The sequence below is a fragment of the Odocoileus virginianus genome, chromosome 10 (genome assembly GCF_023699985.2).
Source record: "Odocoileus virginianus isolate 20LAN1187 ecotype Illinois chromosome 10, Ovbor_1.2, whole genome shotgun sequence".
Classification (NCBI taxonomy): Eukaryota; Metazoa; Chordata; class Mammalia; order Artiodactyla; family Cervidae; genus Odocoileus; species Odocoileus virginianus.
Genome location: NC_069683.1, coordinates 28,860,297 through 28,882,407, shown reverse-complemented (window position 1 = coordinate 28,882,407; position 22,111 = coordinate 28,860,297). Strand labels below are relative to the sequence as shown.

The following is a 22,111-nucleotide window of genomic DNA, read 5'->3' as shown; positions in this document are numbered from 1 at the left end:
TGCCAAGAGAACGCACTGGTCATAGCAAACACCCTCGTCCCAACAACACAAGATAAGACTCTACACATGGACATCACCAGATGGTCAACACCAAAATCAGACTGATTATATTCTTTGCAGCCAAAGATGGAAAAGCTCTATACAGTGATCAAAAACAAGACCAGGTGCTGACTGTGGCTCAGATCATGAACTCCTTATTGCCAAATTCAGACTTAAATTGAAGAAAGTAGGGAAAACCACTAGACCATTCAGGTATGACCTAAATCAAATTCCTTATGATTATACAGTGGAAGTGAGAAATAGATTTAAGGGACTAGATCTGATAGACAGAGTGCCGGATGAACTATGGATGGAGGTTGGTGACATTGTACAGGAGACAGGGATCAAGACCATCCCCATGGAAAAGGAATGCAAAAAAGCAAAATGGCTGTCTGAGGAGGCCTTACAAATAGCTGTGAAAAGAAGAGAAGCGAAAAGAAAAGGAGAAAAAGAAAGATATTCCCACTTGAATGCAGAGTTCCAAAGAACAGCAAGGAAAGATAAGAAAGGCTTCCTCAGCAATCAATGCAAATAAATAGAGGAAAACAACAGAATGGGAAAGACTAGATATCTCTTCAAGAAAATTGGAGATACCAAGGGAACATTTCATGCAAAGATGGGTTCGATAAAGAACTCTACTCAATATTCTGTAATAACCTATACAGGGAAAGAATCAAGAAAAGAATGGACATAAGTATAGGTATAACTGAATCCCTTTGCTATAGACCTGAAACTAACACAACACTGTAAATCAATACTCCAATATAAAATAAAAATTAAATTTAAAAAATAGATGACAGGAAGAACAACCAGATATACATCTGATAGCACTAATTCATGTACAATATATTACTGAGCCAATCACTGTAATATCTAAGAACATAAGAGAAATTTTAATGTATCTTCAGAATATCTTATACTATAATTGAAAACCTAACATGAGCTTTGAGTCTGGTAAACTGCTGCCCATCCCATATTAACTGAGATACCTTAATTTGGTTACTTAAATTCTCTGAATTTAGATTTCCACATATGTAAAATGAAACAATATCTACCTCTCAGGGTTCTAATTAAGATTTAGAGATAATGTGTGTAAAAACCTAGACAATGTCTAGCACATGGTATCTAGTCTCATCCTTAGCCCTCTGTGGATATTCCTAGAAAAAAAAAAATAGATGAAAATTAAAAACTGAACTATACAATTCCAAATAGAATTGGCTGTTTGGTACCACGGAAAGTAAATACACAGATGACTGAAAAATAATTTTTTTTAGATATTTTGGTATCACATAAATAAAACCTTAAAAAAAAAATTCCAGATGACAATCAAAAGCAAACTCAGCTTTTTTGCCCTGAATCCCTAAGCAGAATTTCTTGCCTGTTCAGAAGATCCTCTAGTTACCTAGTAACCACCTGCCAGCCTCAAACTAAAGAAAATTGGCTCTGCACTGGTCTAATTACCCAACCAGCCTGAACAATCTAAAACGAAGTGCAAAATAAAGAGAACTGTCAGCCAGAGTGTTAGTGAAATTATCCACAACAGGAGACCTGAGAATCCAAATACCACTGGCCAGTTATTTCCATGAGAATAAAATCACAATTTATGAGCCCTGCAAATTATACCATTATTAAAACAAACATCCCATTGAGGCTATGCTATCAGATAAAAGGCTTTATTGTCTCTATTGTTTCATCTACTGCAGCGAAGAGGTGCAAACTGAATGAGCGGTTACCAGAAGCTGCAATTTCTAGGAAATTACAATACAGACCTCCATCTTAAAGCTTCCTTTGTGTTGGCTGTAAACGCTCTGGAGGGTAAGGGGGAGAACGGAGAATCAACTCTTCTCCACTGTCCCCAACTCAAAGATCTTGACAACTTCACAAGCAGAACTCACCAGTTACCCCCACATTTTCCTATGTTTTTCTCTCAGGAGGTCATTCCTGGGCTCACCCAGGAAGGAAGAATCTGAATTTAGCAAATCTACTTTATTCACTAAGAAGCCTTTAGACAATTCTCCAATCCAAATAAACACAGACAGAAGAGACAATATGGCCCCCAATTTCCCTGGCTCCCACAGTACAAAGTACCCCCAGCTACAGCAATGAGATTTAATGAGAAAATACAAAAACATGGCATCAGTTCCTCCCATTATTAGAGGGAAAAAATCCCTTTACAATAACTGTTGGCATCATAAACCTCAAATCGCATTTTCAGACTTAAATGGGAAATCTGAGACACCACCTAATGGCTATCCTGAGCCAAACTATATCATGGAATGGGGAAGACAGAAGTAATCTCCTCAATGATAGCTCACTGAACTCCACAAATCTACCAGTTTTGGAAATGGAAGGGAAAAAGTAGCACCACTAAGTATCTGCTATTCGCCAAGCACTGTACACACTTTATTTCCATTCCTCACAACAACCCTCTGAGGAAGACCAGATATACATTAAGGCTTAGAGAAACTATATAATTTGCCCAAGGTCACACAACTACTAAATTAATATATGAATTAAAGTTTCTCTGACTTTAAATTCTAAGCACTTTTAACCTTTGGTTTTTGCTTTCTTGTGCTACCTATTAGTAAAACCTAATAAAATATACTCAAAAATCTAGAATATCAAGTTTAAATACTACACTGCAAGCCAGTCACAGGACAATGCAGATGAACTATGATGTCATCATACAATTCATTTTCAAAATTCTCCTTTAATCCTCCCAACAAATTTGTGTGGTATGATATTCTTCAACTTTATATCTGAGAAAACTGAGACTCAAAAAGATTTTACAATTTGCCCAGGGCAGCATGGGAACTAAAATCCAGAACTTTAACTACAAGCTCATTGCGCATGCAGTTTTATCACAATGCCAGACTTAAACATAGGCATAAAGAACTCAGAAATCTGTGGTGAAGTCCTTTGCTTATTTATGAAGAACATCTGTTTTTAATTAATAGCATGTGGAACACTGGGCATGCGGGAGGGAAGGAAGAAGTACCAGAGAGCCCTCAAGTTGTCTAATCTAAACTTTCCTATTTCAAGAAAGCTCTTTCAGTAAGAGGGAACACAAGGTCTAGGTGACAGAAAGGCATTTTGGAGCTCTGAACTCCTAAATGTACTCTGAGCCACCAACTGAAAGTTGGTCTGGTGCCTTCCAAGGACTGAAGATCAGTTGTGAGCTGGGCACCGTGAGAGGCTCTTTCTAGGCACTGTTCTCCTCTTCCTCATGGTCCTTTGGGCTGGTGATAGAATCCCAGGCTGAGGGATAGAAGAACTTCTCCAAAGTCACCCAACTAGCACAGTGACAGAATGGGGGATCTAAATCCTGATTGTTATGACTTCAAAACCATTGTTTAATCTATAAGAATAACAGAAGTAAAAAGTAAAAGAAGGCAGACCAATGTTTGTGTGGGTGAGGGGTCAGGGAGAGCAGAAGGAAGGGATTGCATAGGGGGTACCAGGAAACTTGTGGGAGGTGCTTCCTCCCACAATTTGTGGGATATAGTCACTATTTGAATTGCAATGATGGTTTCACAGAACTTTACGCATGCTAAAACTTAGCAAACTATATTAAATTTGTGTCATTTATTGTCTGTCAGCTTCACCTCAATGAACCTGTTTAGGCAGGAAAAAACACATTGTTCTTTTTACTAACCACTGACCATGACCCCAAAATATTTGCCCTTAAACTGCGTCTAATCACAGGGAAACCAGGCCAAACAGTTCTTTCTCTAACCAATTTAGTTCTGAGTTTATGTAAACTACTAGTAAAACATCACAGAAAGATAGTTTTAAATATCTAAGAGTCACAAACTATTTCCAAACACTCTACAGCAATTCAGAATGCATATCCTAACAAATAAAACATTAATTACAAAATGCAGTCTGATAAAAGATAAGAGTAAGGGCATTGCACAAACCTAGACTGAAACACATCCTTGGTTCTTACAAGTGAATCTATTCAGGTCGCTAAATCTGTATTCAGCTTCTCATTTATAAAATAAAAGTGATAATAACAATGCTACAATTTATTAATATCGTACTATGTGCCTATGTACATAGTCAAAGCTATGGTTTTTCCAGTATGAATGTGAGAATTGCACCAAAAAGAAGGCTGAGCACCTAAGAATTGATGCTTTTGAACTATGGTGTTGAAGAAGACTCTTGGGCATGCCCTGGACAGCAAGGAGATCAAACCAGTCGATCCTAAAGGAAATCAACACTGAATATTCATTGGAGGACTGATGCTCAAGCTGAAGCTCCAATACTTCAGCTACCTGATGCGAAGAGCTGACTCACTGGAAAAGAGCCTCATGCTAGGAAAGACTGACAGCAGGAGGAGAAGAGGGCAACAGAGGATGAGATGATTGGATGGCATCACCAACTTAATGGACATGAGTTTGAGCAAACTCCAGGAGACAGTGAAGGACAGGAAAGCCTGGCATGTTGTAATTCACAGGGTCACAAAGAGTCAGACACAATCGAGCAACCAAACAACATATATGTGCCAAACACCAATCAAAGCACTTTATCTAATTATCTCATTTAATCTTGCCAACAATCATATGCTGTAAATACCACTATATTCCCATCTCATTGACGAATTAAAAAGTTACAGAAATAGTAAGTAACTGAGGTCATATAGTCAGTGAGTACAAGAACTGGGATTTAAACTCACCTTGCAATATTATTCTGACGAATGAACTTGAAGAAAGAAGTAAAATACAATCTTGTATGTTTTAGTCGCTCAGTTGTGTCCCATTCTTTGCAACCCCATGGACTGCAACCCATCAGGCTCCTCTGTCCATGGGATTTCCCAAGCAAGAACACTGGAGTCGGTTGCCATTTCCTTCTCCAGGGGATCTTTCTGACCCAGGGAGCGAACCCAGGTCTTTTGCATTGGCAGGCAGGTTTTTACCACTAGCACCACCTAGTACGTTCTCTCTATTCTTCAAGCAAGTTTCACTAAAAGAAGTCTCTCATATTGAAAGATAAGAAAATTTATTTTAATATTCTACAAATTAAACTTTTAACTGATTATGGCTAATAGCATGCACTTTACCCAACTTATCCCTAATTCTCAGTCTGCAAATTAACTATTACTTTTCTGTTCTATTGATGAGGAAAGTGTAATTCTGAAATGTTAAATAATCTTTTTAATAGTGGCACAGATATAAGTCTTCTGACAAGCAATGGAGCTCTTTTCAGTTTGGATTATTGCCATCCAAGCCACTCAGAACTACACACAGTACATTTTCAGAGACCACTCCTTAAGCATCTTAAGCAATATCTTTCCTAACAGCACAGAACCAAAGTTTCATGGATTCTGGGCTTAAAACTTTTTACTCTAAATCATGATGCTTACAGTATTAACACTTTATAATTAATATCTATACACTAATATACCCAGTCTTTTTTTTCTCATTTCTGGTCTGAGTAAGAAAACTTATGCTCCAATCTGTCAAAATGAAAAACAAAAACCAGGATGTAATATTTGTTTAGCACATTTACAAAACTCTTTCACATATATTAAATATTCACAACTTTCAAAAACAGACAGACATGATTATCCTCACTTTGGTGGGGGGGGGAGTGAGATTCAGAGTACTTAAACAACTTGCCCCAAGTCAGACAGCTCATAAGTGGCTAAACTGGGGTTCAAGTCCAGATTGTGAGCATACATCCAGAATCTTCCATACACAAGACTTCATTTTCTTTCAGAAATAAGCTCAGGTGTCTATTCCTCCAAGAACTCTTCCCTGAAAAAGGCATTAACACCTCCATCTCTGCTACTTCTTTTACAGCTCTACAACACACTCATCTGAAATTGTGTATAGTTTTTCTCTTGTACCTGGGAGCTCCTTGGAGACAGAGACCACATCTTACTCAGCTCTGTGTATCATCAGAACCTACCTAGCATAGAGCCTGACATTCATATAAACTAAATGAATGCAGGCATAAGTGATTATTTTTGGGATAGGGAGGGAGGTGGGAGGGGGGTTCAGGATGGGGAACACATGTAAATCCATGGCTGATTCATGTCAATGTATGGCAAAAACCACTACAATACTGTAAAGTAATTAGCCTCCAACTAATAAAAATAAATGGAAAAAAATAAATAAATAAAAATAAAATAAATGATTATTTTTGTGTGCTATTAAGACTCTAAACAAAATATTTTTTTGGAAGCCATAATTTAAATCACCTGTCAGGAACTATTAAGTTCTTAATAAGGCTTAAAACCCCCACACTTGTTAAAGTCTCAGTCATCTCACCACCATAAGAGATAAGTCAAATCCTATATATGTAGGCTCAAAAAAATCAAATGCACAAGCAGAGTACTTGTGGTTTGGTTTTGGAGCATTCATCTTATGTTACCTAAAAGTTAAAATTGACCAAAAAATTAATAAAAAGGAAAACTTGGGAGCAGAGACAAGAACTAAGAGTTTAAAAAGCAATCATGAAAAAAAAAACCAATCATAAGATCCCAGCTTTTCCATTTACCAATGCAATTTCATTCATTCCAAGTGAGATTCAGGACCTGTCACAAATCAAGTTCTTTGTGAAGATCTATATGTCTACCGTATATACTGTTCCACTGACCTACCTATTGGCAAAAAATAGAGGATGAGGGTGAGCTGAAGTGTAACGAAGAAAACGTAAGGAAAGGTTCAATGGCCAGGAAAGAAAAACCATTCTACTAAAACAGCCTAGAATAACATGGGTTGGGAAGTTACAATGCTAACAGATCAGCCTGAAACTATGGATTCACTTAATAAGACCTTATCAATGCCTACTCTGTGTAAGGTCGAAAAATGAGTTCTAGAGAATAAAAGGATAATTACATACAATCCCTGCTCACTGCAAACTAGAGGAGCCCAATAAATAATAAATGGATAATTACAACCCAGAGATGAGGCAACCCAGAGATGGGGCACCCAAACCCAACCCGGGAAAGTCAAGGAAAGCTTTCTGGAAAAGGTTAACTCCAAGGCTGAGTCTTAAAGGCTGAACAGGACTTAGACCAATCAAAAGTTAAAAGGAGACATCCAGGCCCAGAGAGAAGCACGTGTAAAGACATTAAAGCAAGAAAGATGGCACATAGGAGAATTGCAAACACCCAACAATGTACACTTCATTAGAACTAGAGGTAAAACGTGCAAGCTGGGAGGAGAGACAGACAATGAATGACACGGAAGAGAGTTAAGGGGAGATTACTGAGCGAACTCTCTTCCTAAAAACACCATACCAGAGCTCCATCTGGGGCTTCCCTAGTGGCTCAGCAGTAAAGAATCCACTGGCAATGCAGCAGACTCGGGTTCCATCCCTAAGGCCGCGAAGATCCCCTGGAGAAGGAATCGGCAACCCACTCCAGTATTCTTGCCTGGGAAATCCCATGGACAGAAGAGCCTGGCAGGCTATACAGTCCATGGTGTCACAAAAGTAGGACACAACTTAGTGACTAAACCACCAAGAGAACCCCATCTAGGAGACAGTATACCTACACTGACATGTGAAAGCAGGCTGGCTTTCAGATGTGCTCATTTAGAATGGATAGTTGGTTTTCTCCTCCATAATTCCACAGCCTGATCAAAATGTACTGTCAACTATACTTTTAAAAAAAGTGCTGTCAAAGACAAGTCTCAAAAGTATGGATAATATTACCACCAACAAAAATAAAGGCAGAAAAATGCAAAGAACACTCTTTCTTTGGTTCTGGGGCAGAGTACTATGGAGAAATACTTGATCCCCTCTGTAATGAGTAGTACAGTTAGAAAGAAATTTTAAAAGGGGCATTTCTCACATTCGCTGACATTTTTAATTTAGAAAGAACTATCAACATCAGTGAATTTTCCAGAACAATTCAAACTGTTTCAACTAGACCAGAAAGTTTTAAAAAGTTGATGGAGAGCCAAAGATCATACTATATCTGCATTGGCTCATGAATAAACCCAGGCACACAACCAAAATAACACCTTTGCTGCCAGGAAGACCAAGCAAACTACAATCAGAAAACAAATCCCCAAATACAAAAACCAATAAATTCAGTGCTCTATTTCTCTAACAAAAATGCTTTAGAAGCCAAAATACTGTTCCTTCTTAACATGCTAAAAGTCATATTAAATGCATGCTTTATTCTAGAAAGATAATAGCTCTTATTTATTGACAGTAGTATATACCAAGCACTGTGATAATTTCTTTACATTAACTGTCTCATTCAATCCTCAAAACTACCTCAGAATTATGTACTACTATTGCTGTCCTTCCCTTTTTAAAGATTTTTAAAAATGAGGTACAGAAAAGTAAAGTAACTTGCACAAGGTCTCAAAGGTATCAAGGGGGAAATCAGAGGCAACATAGATGTATTATCTATTCCTGAAGAAATCATTGACAATCTAATGAAAACTCATCCCATTAGATTTTCTCAGTTCCTAAATTCCCAAATTATTTAAACAGTTTGACAGTCTATCATTAAGAAGATTGACCCTTTCCCCACAACAACAAATGGTGACCAGACTCTACCATGCCAATCTACACACAGCCCAGAAGGGATGGGTTATATCGTACTCTGCAAAAACCGGTTCACTTATTTAGCACCAGCTCAAGTATTCAACAGAAACTTACTAAACCCTACTAGGTTCCAGGTATCAAGGATTCAGAAATAAGCAGTGGGACACTGTCCTTGGACAATAGCACAGAATATAGTAAAGACCACTCAAGTTTTGGAGGTAGAAAAGCCTGGGGATAAATCCCACCCTAGTCACTGGCTAGTGGGCCTGAGTAGGCTCTACATCTCTGAGCCAAAGCTTTCTCATGTGCAGAATAAAATAATTATGGCCACCCTACAGGAGAACTCTGTATTTAAATAAGTTACCATATTTAAACAGCCTAGCACAAAGTAGGCATACAGTGAAAGTTAAGTCTCCTTCCCCTAAGGTTCCAGAATGTATGGGGATGTTGGCTGAATGGTAAAATAATGCTCAGTACTACAATTTGTTTACCCTACCCTCCTCCATCCACCTCCCAATCACAGTGAAAAACCAGTCATTACACAACAAGATCACTTGGTTGTGGCTTCATCTGCATCATTCTCTTTTACTGCAAATGCTCCCGGTGAAGGGTAGGAAGACAGAGAATCACTTTTATACACGGCTATGCACAGTTCACTAAAAGCCACTTCACACCTTTCTTTCAACACAAATAGTAAAGAATAAGGACCAAGCCCAATGATTTTCTAACATACTGATAAAGTTGTAAAACTGCTCAACTCTGAAGTGTTTTGGTTCTACTAAGCAAAGGAAAGGGCTTCCCTGGTGGCTCAGAAGGTAAAGAATCTGCCTGCAATGCAGGAAACCCGGGTTCGATCCCTGGGTTGGGAAGATCCCCTGAAAAAGGAAATGGCAACCCACTCCAGTATTCATGCCTGGAGAATCCCATGGACAGAGGAGCCTGGTGGGCTACAATCCATGGGATCACAGAGTCGGACACAAGTGAGCAACTAATACCTGAAGCGAAGGAAAAACCAGTTATATTCATGCTAACTTTCAAACCAATATTTTTAATAAAGTTTTAACAAATCACTCAGTCATGTCCGATTCTTTGCAACATTTTATCAACATTTTTACAAGATCTGCATAACTCAATGAGCCAATATTTTCCAGATGACCAAAGCATGGTGACATAAAATTATGCATGAGTAGAAAACCCATTCAAAGTACAAAACATACCAGCAGAATTTCGTGTAATAGAGTATGAAAGGCTCACTGTATATCTTCAGATTCCATAAGATAATGGGCCTTTAAAGAAACTAGCAGTTGACAAGTTTCAGTGTAGTATTAAAAAAATATATATCCATCAATTATCTAAAAAGTCAACCAAGGGAATTCCCTGAAAGTCCAGCGGTTAGGACTCCATGCTCCCACTACCTGGGGGTCTAGGTTCAATCCCTGGTCAGGGAACTAGGATCCCCCAAGTCTTGTGGTACAGCCAAAAAAAGTCAATTAAAACATTCCTCCCTTTTCTAACCACATATATATGGGACTGGAGAAGGAAATGGCAACCCACTCCAGTATTCTTGCCTGGAAAACTCTACGGACAGAGGAGCCTGGTGGGCTACAGTCCACAGGGTCACAAAGAGTCAGACATGACTGAGCATGCCCACTCACTCATATATGGGACAGGAGATTCTTTATATACCATAAACAAAACAACCAGCTGCAACAGATTGAATGTAGAAGCAGGTATGTATCCAGTCAGACAGTGAAAAGCTTTGGAAAAATTTTAAATAATATTCTTCTATTTGGGGGTAATAATATAGCTATTTTCAGTAAAATATGCTAATATTTAATAGGTTTATTATTTTTAAATGCACAGTTTTAATTTTTAAAACAGCAAATATTGGTAGATGCAACCCACAAACAAAAGTTCTTAGGGGTCTTCAAAAGTAAGAGTGAAGACACCAAAATGTTTTGAGAACTATTGCTATACAGCAATGAAAAGGATAAATTACTGCTACATTGTTATTGTTGTTTAGTTGCTAAGTCTGGTCCAATTCTTTGCCACCCCATGGACTGTAGCCTGCCAGGCCTCTCTGGCCCTGGGATTTCCCAGGCAAGAATACTGGAGCGGGTTGCCATTTCCTTCTCCAGGGGATCTTCCCAACCCAGGGATCAAATGCAAATCTCTTGCACTGGCAGGCGGATTCTGGGCCACCAGGGAAGCCCACTGCTAAATGCAAGAACATAAATGAATCTCACAAACAAAGCTGAATGCAATAAAGCCAGTTATACCTTATAAAAATTCATAAACAGGCAAAAAATAATCTATGGTATTGGAAATTAGAATATTCATTACCCAACTAGGGATTGAACCTGGGCCACAGCAGTAAAAGAATCAAGTCCCAACCACTGAACCATCAGGAATTCCCAAATTGCTTGATCTGAATGCTGGTTACATTTTTTGTGCACTTTTTCTTCATATGTTATATATACAGCAATGCAATTTCTTTTTAATTTATATTTTCTTAAAAAAAAAATACACCCATACACATACCTGCTTTAGACTCAACTGAAGAAGTTTCATTAGCACTGGTCAGAGTAGAGCTAGCACAACTGTTTTCTTTTTTTATTTATTTTTATTAGCTGGAGGCTAATTACTTTACAATATTGTAGTGGTTTTTGCCATACATTGACATGAATCAGCCATGAATTTACATGTGTTCCCCATCCCGATCCCCACTCCCACCTCCCTCCCCATCCCATCCCTCTGGGTCTTCCCAGTGCACCAGCCCCGAGCACTTGTCTCATGCATCCAACCTGGACTGGTGATCTGTTTCACACTTGATAGTATACTTGTTTTGATGCTGTTCTCTCAGATCATCCCACCCTCGCCTTCTCCCACAGAGTCCAAAAGTCTGTTCTATACATCTGTGTCTCTTTTTCTGTCTTGCATATAGGGTTATCGTTACCATCTTTCTAAATTCCATATATATGCGTTAGTATACTGTATTGGTGTTCATCTTTCTGGCTTACTTCACTCTGTATAATGGGCTCCAGTTTCATCCATCTCATTAGAACTGATTCAAATGTATTCTTTTTAATGGCTGAGTAATATTCCATTATGTATATGTACCACAGCTTCCTTATCCATTCGTCTGCTGATGGGCATCTAGGTTGCTTCCACGTCCTGGCTATTATAAACAGTAGCACAGTTTTTTAAAACAGATCTTCAGGTAAGTTGAATGTGTAGCCAAGCTACTATCATTTAAGTAGGTTGAAAAATATTGATCTAAAAATTTAAAACAAGGGAGCTTTATATACAGTACAGTAAGAAGAGTAAGGGCTTTGGAGTAAGGTGGATCAGGTCTTTAATACAAGCTTCTCTTCTCTAACTATAGAACCAAATGCAAGCTACTCAGTCCCTACGGGTCTCAGTTTCTTCAGCTTCCTCTTCTATAAAATGGGTACAATACCCTAAAATGGGTAAATATGAGGATTAAATAATATTCTCAGAGAGTAAGCACCCAGCATACTCCCTACCACAGATATTCAAATATTAAGTCCTTTTCATCTTTTCACACTCATCTCCTACTAGTCCTATGGCCAAAGATAAATAACCCCCTTGAGTCTTGATTTCTTAATCCTTAAAATGAAAATAATGCTACATGACTAACCTGTGGACTGTAGACCAAGTAAAATAGTATAATTATATTTGCATAAATATAAGTAATGCAACTGTACATATATATATATACAGATAGGAATTTTTGCTATCATTTCAAAACAAAAGAGAGAGAGAACACATTAGAAAACTAAGAGAGTTCCCTGGTGACCTAGTGGTTAGGATTCCAGGATTTCACAGCCAAGGATCAGATTCAATCTCTGGTGGCAGAACTGAAATCCAACAAGCCACATGGCAAAGCCAAAAAACAGAAACAAAAACATGATACCTAAAAAAAAAAAAGAAAAAAGAAAGAAAACTAGGATATGTACAAAAACTTATAACAGAGAGACTACAAAACGAGCATCAGCAGAATCTATCAAGCTTGAAGGACATGATCAGAAGCCAAATCAAGATTATAATCTCTAGTCAGCCAGGGATTGAACCTTCTGTGAAAAATAGATCAGCCTAGGGTTCCTTCAAAATGTTTGCATCTAAGAAACAACACAATCTATATCATCATAAAAACAGGCATAAGTACTCAGACACCTGCATAAACTGAGAAAGGTGGGGGAGTTGTACTGGAATTTTATAAACCAAGGTATTTTCAAAGCATCTTTATACAGAAATCGATGGCCCATTTAACAAAATGTCAAACTTTTAGATAAACAGAGTACTTTGACAAAAAAGACTCTGTACAGTTTTTCATACTAAAATGCATAATTGCCTAAAGGAACTAATTTTATATTATACAAAACATGAAAACTGAGCTCGCTTTACTCTCTAAGCTCCTCAGTATTCTACAACTTTAAGGGACCTCCCTGGCAGTCCAGTGGCTAAAACTCTGTACTTCCACTGCAGGAGGCACGGGTTCTAACCCTGGTCAGGGAACTAAGATCCTGTATGCCATGTGATAGGGCAAAAAAAATAAAAATTTTTACAACTTTTAAGTCTGATTTCTGGTAACAAACCAGGGACTGTCAAGCTATGGCACACTCACGGCCTGTTAACTAAGAATGAAACAGAGGAGGAGGGAAGAAGGGAGATGTGGAGGGGAAAGAAAAGGAGGAGAAGAAAATAATAGAGACTGTATGTGGCCCACAAAGCCTAAAATATTTTACAGAAGCATTTGCTAACCACTGAGCACATCTTGCTGTCTTCCACTTTTGAAACTTGTGTTATATACCATTATTACCAAAGCCTTTATCAATCCAATTAAACTCTAAATTCCACTGTAAATAAATAAAAATCTACATCTGGAAAAACACCTATCATCTTACTCCTCATTAGAATATCATACTATTGGTTTTTCATCTCTTCTATGCTCAGTTCAAAAATTAATTATTCACTACTTGCAAGGCCCCCTCCAGGAGCAAGGACTATAAAGATGACTAGAACACAGTCCCTGCTCCCAAGAAACGTACAGCTAAGTGAAGGGGCAGACAGAAACAGTCAATTTTCCTGAAACAGCCCAGGTACTGTAACAGAGGCACACACTGGGTGCTCCTTGTGAACTAATGACAGACTTTAAGGATGCTGAAAGAACCCAGAGGGATGAATAAAGGAGAAACAGCATGAGCAAAGGTATAAAACTGTAAAACATCTGTATAAACTACATACTGCTCAGCGTTACCAGTGATGGGAGATTAGGCAGAAGAAGTACTTGGGGACAGGTCATAACAGAAGGCGTAATATGTCATGCTAAGGAGCTTAGATTTTAGAGCCAATGAAGGGACTGAAGCAAGCGAGTGATATGGACATTGTGCTGCTGAGAGGAAGACAGGTTTACTATTGCACATGTATGATACAAAACCAAGTTAGGAGGCTACTGCCCTTGTACAGGCAAGATTAAGAGCTGAACTAAGATGCTAATAGTAGTAAAGGGGAGATGAATTTCAGGAATAATTAGGAGGATTTATTTGGGGCTACAGGATAAGGGACAAGAAAAGACTAATTGCACAGATTCATATCTTGAATGGCTAGATGGACAGCAGTGCCTTTAAGTTAGGACAAAACTACAGGAAGGGATGATTTTAACTTTTAGGGGAGATAAAAAGGGAGAAGTCAGAAGAAGGAGATGGGGAAAATGAGTTCTGTTTTGAACCTATTGAATTTAAGGATCATCAAAACAGATGTATGTAGGTTGTCAATAGCCAGTGAGATATACAAGCCTAGAGATCAGGAAAGATGTTTGAGCTGGAGACAGAAATTTTGAGAGTCATCAGCATATAATAGCAGTTAAAGCCAACAGAGTGGGCAAGACTACTCAAAGAAAGAATCTTAAAAAGTCCAGTGAGCCAAGATCCATGGGGTCGCAAAAAGTCGAACACAACTGAGCGACTTTCACTTTATATGCTAGAAAGCTGTACTATTACATATTGCAGGCAGATTCTTTACCATCTGAGCCACAGGGGAGCACCTCTTACTTCATATAATCCATTAAACAACCCAACAACTGAATATTATCTTTTACATATGCACAAATGATCCATCTCACTGTACTCTAACTCTGTAATAAGTTACAGGTAGAAAACTAAGAGAGAAATGACTGTTACTTCTCAGCAGAGTGGAAAACAAACATCACACACCACATTCTCCACTTCAAAGTCTCAACTGTTCCATTTTGAGCAAGTCAGCACAGTTAACATAGAACCAGGTCCCACAAACTCACCAGGAGAAAGTTCTCTAACAGCCTCTCTGTCCCACTGTACCTAACAATCTTCAAGTTTTAAGGGAGAAACGTGAACTGCTCTTCATGTAGTCCTCCTCCACTAGGAGAAGAACCCTTCGGAAAGGCAATAAACCAAATATGACAAGCTTTTCACCTCTGTGTGGGTACCTGATTTCAGTTTTATAAACTAGAGAGGAAAAAAAAATTAACATTTATATTATCCTTCACAGTTTAAAGAGTATTTTCACATTTATTATCTCATTTGAGTCCCATTTTACAGGTGAGTAAACTGAAGCTCCAACTGATTACTAATGAATTTGGATTTCTCATCTCTTAGACAAAAAAATTCTTGGTATTTAGGCTGCTTAGGTTGCTAAGCTTCTGATATGTATAAGGATTTCCTATTCATGGTATGCTCTGTACATCAGATGACAGATCTTCCTGTACAGTCAGGTGAGGACCAATGTACCAGGCTGCCTTTTTGCGAAAAGATGCACAAAAATTCTGATCAGAAGAGAGTTAAGTGACTTGCCAAAACATGACATGAAGTTCTAAGTCGGTATTACAAAGTATTAGTATGTAGTAAATCTAAGATGCTGTTCTTTCACAGCTCACAAAGGTTGCTACTACCCACTCCCATTCCTATTTCCAAGTATGACTGACCCATATCTGGATAATCTGGTCACCCATAAATGCAAACTGGCTTCCTCTTGCCATCTAGACTACCCATATATGTATGTATGTGCATACTTACAGGCGGTTACTGAAGAATATACATTTTAAAATATGTATATATAATATACATGGGCTTCCCTGGTGGCTCAGATGGTAAAGACTCCACCTGCAATGCGAGAGACCTGAGTTCCATCCCTGGGTTAGGAAGATCCCCTGAAGGAGGACATGACAACCCACTCCAGAATTCCTGCCTGGAGAATCCCACAGGCAGAGAAGCCTGGTGGGCTACAGTCCATGGGGCACAAAGAGTTGGACACAACCAAGCACATATAATATGCATACAAATAAGAAATGCTGCTGAGACGAATGGATAAGGAAGCTATGGTACATATACACAATGGAATATTACTCAGCCATTAAAAAGAATACATTTGAATCAGTTCTAATGAGATGGATGAAACTGGAGCCCATTATACAGAGTGAAGTAAGCCAGAAAGATAAACACCAATAGAGTATATTAACGCATATATATGGAATTTAAAAAGATGGTAATGATAACCCTATATGCAAGACAGAAAAAGAGACACAGATGTATAGAACAGACTTTTGGACTCTGTGGGAGAAGGCAAGGGTGGGATGTTCTGAGAGAATAGCATTGAAACAAGTATACTATCAAGTGTGAAACAGATCACCAGTCCAGGTTGGATGCATGAGACAAGTGCTCGGGGCTGGTGCACTGGGAAGACCCAGAGGGATGGGATGGGGAGGGAGGTGGGAGTGGGGATCGGGATGGGGAACACATGTAAATTCATGGCTGATTCATGTCAATGTATGGCAAAAACCACTACAATATGGTAAAGTAATTAGCCTCCAACTAATAAAAATAAATGAAAAAATAATAAAAATTTAAAATGCCATTAAAAAAAAAATGCTGCTGAGTAAAGGGACTACAGACAATAATTTTGCTTCCTTTTACTTTTTTGTAATTTCCAATTTCTATCATGAGCATGTTATTTTAATTAATGGTGGAAGAAATAAAGCTCTTTTAAAATTAAAAAATAAGGATAATAAATAAAAATAAAGCAAGCTACAGAAAAATACACATTTTTCTATTTATAAAAAGTTGTAAAGGTATAAAATATACTGTTTAGGATACATATTTGTTTCCTAAAATTATTTTTAAAAGGGAATGATTCACACAAAATTCAGGAAAGTGGTGGTTACTTCTGAGGGAGAAGGAAGGAAAGGAATCAATCATAAGAACCTTTAAAGATACTAAAAATCTCCTTTTCATTAAGCTTAGTAGCAAAAACAGGCCTTCAATTTTCTATCAGTCTTTAAATTGAAGATTTATATTACACAAACTTTTATACATATGATTTATTTCACAATTTGAAAAGAGGATATTAATAGGATTGAAGAATTAGAACTTCAGGTCTGAAACCCAAACTCTTCCACTTACTGTATAATCTTAAGTATTAAGACCAGCTTTTACTCTTCTCAGAGCAGTTTTTCTTCTTATATGAGAAAGCTAACACCTAACATATATTTAGTACTTTACTGTTTAAAGTTCCTAGACTATAGTACCAACATGCAAACATGTATATGTAGATAAACTGAGATAATAATACAAAGTTATACCTCCTTAATAAATAACAGAACATAAACAACATAAATAACTAAGAACTCAATGGTAGGACACAAGAGGCTATTCACATTCTAGTCTTTTCCTGTCATAATAATAATAGCAACAACTAATACTTTTTAATGTGTACTATCTAACACACTGTATTAAATGCTTTCCATGGATTAGTTTATTTAATCCTCAAGAAAACCTGTGAGATTAGTCCTCTTATGCCCATTTTACAGAGGAGACCACTGTGCCCAAGGTCACATTGCTAGTAGTAAATGGTGGACAGACTTCAGAATCCACACTCTTGACCACCATATTAGTTTTGCCTCACTTTTCTCACTACTTTTTTTTTTTTTTCCTGCACTTTGCAGCATTCAGGATCTTAGTTCCCTGACCAGGGATCAAACCCATGTCCCCTGCATTGTGAGTGTGGAGTCTTAACCACTGGACCACCAGGGAAGTCCCTTCTCACTACATTTAAATCATCTATCTCTCCTCTAACACTGAAAGCTCCTTGACAACTGTTTTTTTGTCCATTTTCATTTTCCCCTGGCACTTAGCAGGCAATAAGTAAATAAATAGTAAACAAATATTTCACATATGTGCAGTGTTTTTAGGACATAAAGTTATTTCAGGGCATGAACTGATTTGTTCCCCTAAGCAGCCTTCTGAAGGGTTAAAGTTTTTTTTAATTTTTACCATTTTTAATTGTATTTAATTGCAAATTTAGTGGCAGTAAGTACATTCACAATGTTGTTTAAACATTACCACTAAGTGTGAAAAGTTTTTAATAATTTTACTAAAATTATTCAGCTATCAAGTGGTAGAAAGGGCATTTGTAACCAAGACTCTCAACCTCTTAATTCACAAGCTATTCATTCTACCAATGTACCTGTTTACCAATACCTCAACTGCTCCTCTTGCTACCAGAATATTGGGAGAATCAAATGAGGTAAAGATACTAAAACACTTTATATACATTTCTACTGAACAGGTGAACACAGTTGTGATAAAAAAAATCCACCAAGACATTTCTCCCAAGTGATTATTTTCCATTTTGAGCTCTCAAAAGCTACAGCTTTAATATAAATGTCCCACCTCGAGATCAAGACTGCAGATGCACAAAAGCAATGGCTGGACCCCGGAGTAAAGTTATGAGGAGAAACGCTTGCATTAGTTAGATTACACTCTCATCAAATTACCGGTAACTGCTCAAACCTGATTTTCATTGTAACACAGAAAGCTTCCTCATAACAAAACACTTTCAATTCCAATGATTAAGTCCAACCTTCAATCATTCTGCCCATTTCAGAACGACAAAAAAAGATTCTTTATATTGGGTATTTTTATGTGCTCAATTGTGAAAGCCAAGGAAAATGGTTTGTTTACGAGCTAAACTCTGAAGCTTGAACCAAAAACTAGAATTATTTTGATCCCATTGGTGCCAATTTTATCCTCTTTACATCTCTCCCCATTTTTTCCCCAGTCTGAGCACTAATCAACAGCCACTTCATGTTTAACATATCATAGTTAATGCAATTAAGTCCAGAAAACTATTTCCCTAAAGATGTTTCCTCCATTAGCATCCCTCTCTACCTTCCAGCATCACTATTCTGCCATAAGAATGAGTATATCATTAAGTTTTAAATAAAATTTCTGATGAATAGATGGATGTATTATTTTTGTAGTTAATGCAGTATGCTTATATCTCCTAGTAAATAAAATAAAAATGATTTTTTTATCTACATCTGACAGAATTCTAACCACCTGAATTCCTTTGGAAGAAAATTCAATCTATAGAAATACAATCCAATTATTTTAAATCTTATCAAGTAATGTCAAAAGAGAATCAAATGAAAAACTCCATCAATAGCAAACCATCTCACCAATGAATATTTATGACATTTCTATATTTCCTGTCTTCTGTTTACATAAAGCAGTAGTGCCAAGATTCATCTCAGGATTATTAGCCTGCAAAACAATGATGGGCCTAATTGCCTTGCAAACCAGGACACCAATAAATGGAGTCTTCAAGCAATCAATTTTAAGAGGGGGGGAAAAAAAGGCCTAAGCTCTTCTGAATACATGCACGTTGCCTGACTAGGAAATAAATTCAGCCTCATATTTTTCAGTCTCATTCATCAGTTCTCAAGCAAGGAATGTTGCCTTTACTACTTAAGTTCATCAAATCTATTCAATATCAAATTTCAGGACTAATTTTTAAAACACACCTTGGGCAGAAAGAAGGCAGAGACATCAAACAGAAAGGTATCTATCACACTGCAGTTTCATCTTCTTCACCTTTAGTTATGAGAGTGGGTTTTTCCCTCAACTTTCTTTTTAAAATACATGAATAATAGAAGATGCCTTCCCCTCCTCAATTTTACCTTAACTGAAGCCCCACTCAACTTTACCCTTTGTGATGGTTTACTTCCACGTGATACTAACACAAATGAAACAAAAACTAACAGCTTAAGAAGTCCTTTAGAAACCAGTCTTTAATGTACCTTCTCTGTCCCCTACAAAGTCCCCCAACTATAGCCTCCAAAGCTGTCCATTTAAGTCCACTCCCAACCCCCTCCTGTCTCTTGGAGGCCATCCCAATCCTTCCTCTCCAGAATCATCCAATCAACCTCCTCCCAATATTGCTTACTGCCCCTCTCCATCCTCCCTGCCCACTCCATACCAATAGCGCCAGGTTTCCCACTCCTTAATTAGCCCCATCTGCTACCTCACTATCAGCAACCACCTCTCCAGTCCTACTAGTTCACCTCAGACATTCTTTCTCCCAAACTGCCTCTGCCACCTTGGCCAAGGGACATTTTATTCAAGATACCATCCCCCAACCTTGCTCACCACCTGCCACTATTCTTTTGGTGAGTCCAGCCCGGAAGCATCTTCTGTGCCCTCTGCCTCCATCCTGTACCCAGGGAGCCACCAGTGGTTCTAACATCACTCTAAATGCCATCCCGCTGTGTTCCCACCCCACCCCCCAATTTCAATCCTTGTTTGCCCATTTGGGGCCTAACTTCTACTAATTTACCCCCTCTTGCCAGCTCACCCTCACACTCCCCTCACTGAAAGTCCCACCCCCACCAGCTCCTATTACAACTTCCATAAGCACTCCCCAGGAAAACCCCAAATTCTACCTCCTCTGCTTTCCTAACCCACGCTATTCTGTAAGTCCCAACAAATTCCACCATCCCAGATGGCAAGCGCCCACTTCAAGCTCAGGTCTCAACCTGTGCCAAGCCCCTCACCCCCAGCTCCTACCTCCTCTATCAGCCTGACGAAGGTCCACGCCACACTCCAGAATTAACCACCCCCCAGGGTCCTATCCAACTCTGCAGTCGCACTTTCTATTGAAATCAACCCCTTACCCCGCAACCCGGCCCAGATCCCAAGCTGTCAATTGCTCCAGGCCAACCCCAAATCCACCACCCTCATTCAGTCCCCTCCCCCATTAAAAGCCATCCTACTCCAGTTTCACCATCCATTTCGCCCAAAACCATCCAAATTCCATCCCAACCCTACAACCCCCTGCTCCTGTCCCAGGTCGTTTCCATTAAAAGTCCCCTTGCTTCGTCGCTCCCCCCGCAACCTGCTCGTGTCCCACCCTCACCCCACCCCCAGCCCGCGCCCGGACAAGTCTCCCTTGCCAGCCCGCCGTTCCATCGCGACCTTAACCCCCTTCCCCCAGCCCGTGAGGGGGCTCCGCAGCCCCCATTCTCATTCTCCCCAGTACCACCGGCCCAGACTCAGCGAGAGCAGAGCTGGGTAGGGTGGGGGTGTATCTTCTCACCGGCGAGCTGCTGCAGGCGAAAACGGCGGCGGCGGCAGCTGAGGCGGCGATGCCCTTGTCTTCTCTGAAGGCTACAGAGGCGACGCTCTCGCTCCGTCGCCCGTGTCCAGTAAGGTGGCGGATGGCGCGCAGGGACCAGGAGCCTCCTCCTCCTCAGCGACTCGGCTCTGAATCCTCTGCAGTAGCCGCCGAGGAGTCCGACGGGTGGGGGCAGGGGACGCTGGGCTGCGGGCGAGGGAGGAGGAGGCTGAGGGAAGGGGCGGAGGACCGCTGAGAAGGGAGGGGAAGGAGGAGCCGGCGCAGCGCCGCGACACGTCCCACAGCCTCAGCTCGCCGGGACCACAACTCCCGGCATGCCCCGCTCCGCCCGGCGCGTCGCCTGCGCCCCCGACCGCGCGCTCGAAGCGGAGGGACCGCTCCCTCCTCGGTCACAGACAATGGAGTAAAGCCAACCATCCGCGGGCGGCTTTTGTAGACTCAGAGACCACACAGGAAGGAAGTTAGGTCACCCAGCAGCCCCATCCTCAAGGGACGATGTTAGCGGCGTCTCCAACCTCTTTACGCGCGCGCGCACACCTCCACACAGCCCTAAGACCTCCTCCCGCTGGACTACATTTCCCAGCATGTCTCACAGCCTCTCGCCCTCTTTCCGGACCCTTCTCAGACCTGGTACTACAGTTCCCAGGGAGTGTGGTCCCTGCGAAGTGCTGGGAGATGCAGTTCTCAGTTCTTCCTCCATGTTAAGAAAAAGAAGTGAAAGAGAGGGGAATGGGAAGGAAATATGCCACCCCGCTGAGTACAGGCCTAGATGGGCAAGATCACCTGCGAGTCTGTACTCTTCGCAATAACCGTTTGCCACTGTCTCGCACCAGAACTAATGCAGCAGCTTCCTCCTGGTCTCCCTGCAAAACTAGACGACTTGGCAGCTTGAGCCCAAATATAAAAAGAGGGTACTTCGTGACCCAGCTCCGTTACTTTTAAGAATTTACCTTAGAAAGATAATCAATTTGGAAAAGATGAATGGACAAGGTTGTTATCGCAGGTTGTTGATTATAGTGGGGTAAACGTTAAGTGTCCATCACTAGGAGCTGCTTAAATTATATATACAAACAATGCATTAAACAGCTGTGTA

General features: G+C 39.7%; 1 protein-coding gene across 4 annotated transcripts in view; it reads right to left on the bottom strand.

Moving 5' to 3' along the window:
* FAM168A (family with sequence similarity 168 member A) overlaps positions 1 to 21,320 on the bottom strand; it is a 218,767-nt gene extending 197,447 nt beyond the window's left edge. Inside the window, exon 1 of one of the 4 annotated variants that reach the window (XM_070473278.1) lies at positions 20,980 to 21,320. The gene's annotated coding sequence lies outside the window, so the exon portion shown is untranslated. The remainder of the gene's footprint in view (positions 1 to 20,979) is intronic. The other 3 variants (XM_070473279.1, XM_020902765.2, XM_020902767.2) reach the window with 3 other exon arrangements.
* Between the last annotated feature and the right edge of the window lie 791 nt (positions 21,321 to 22,111).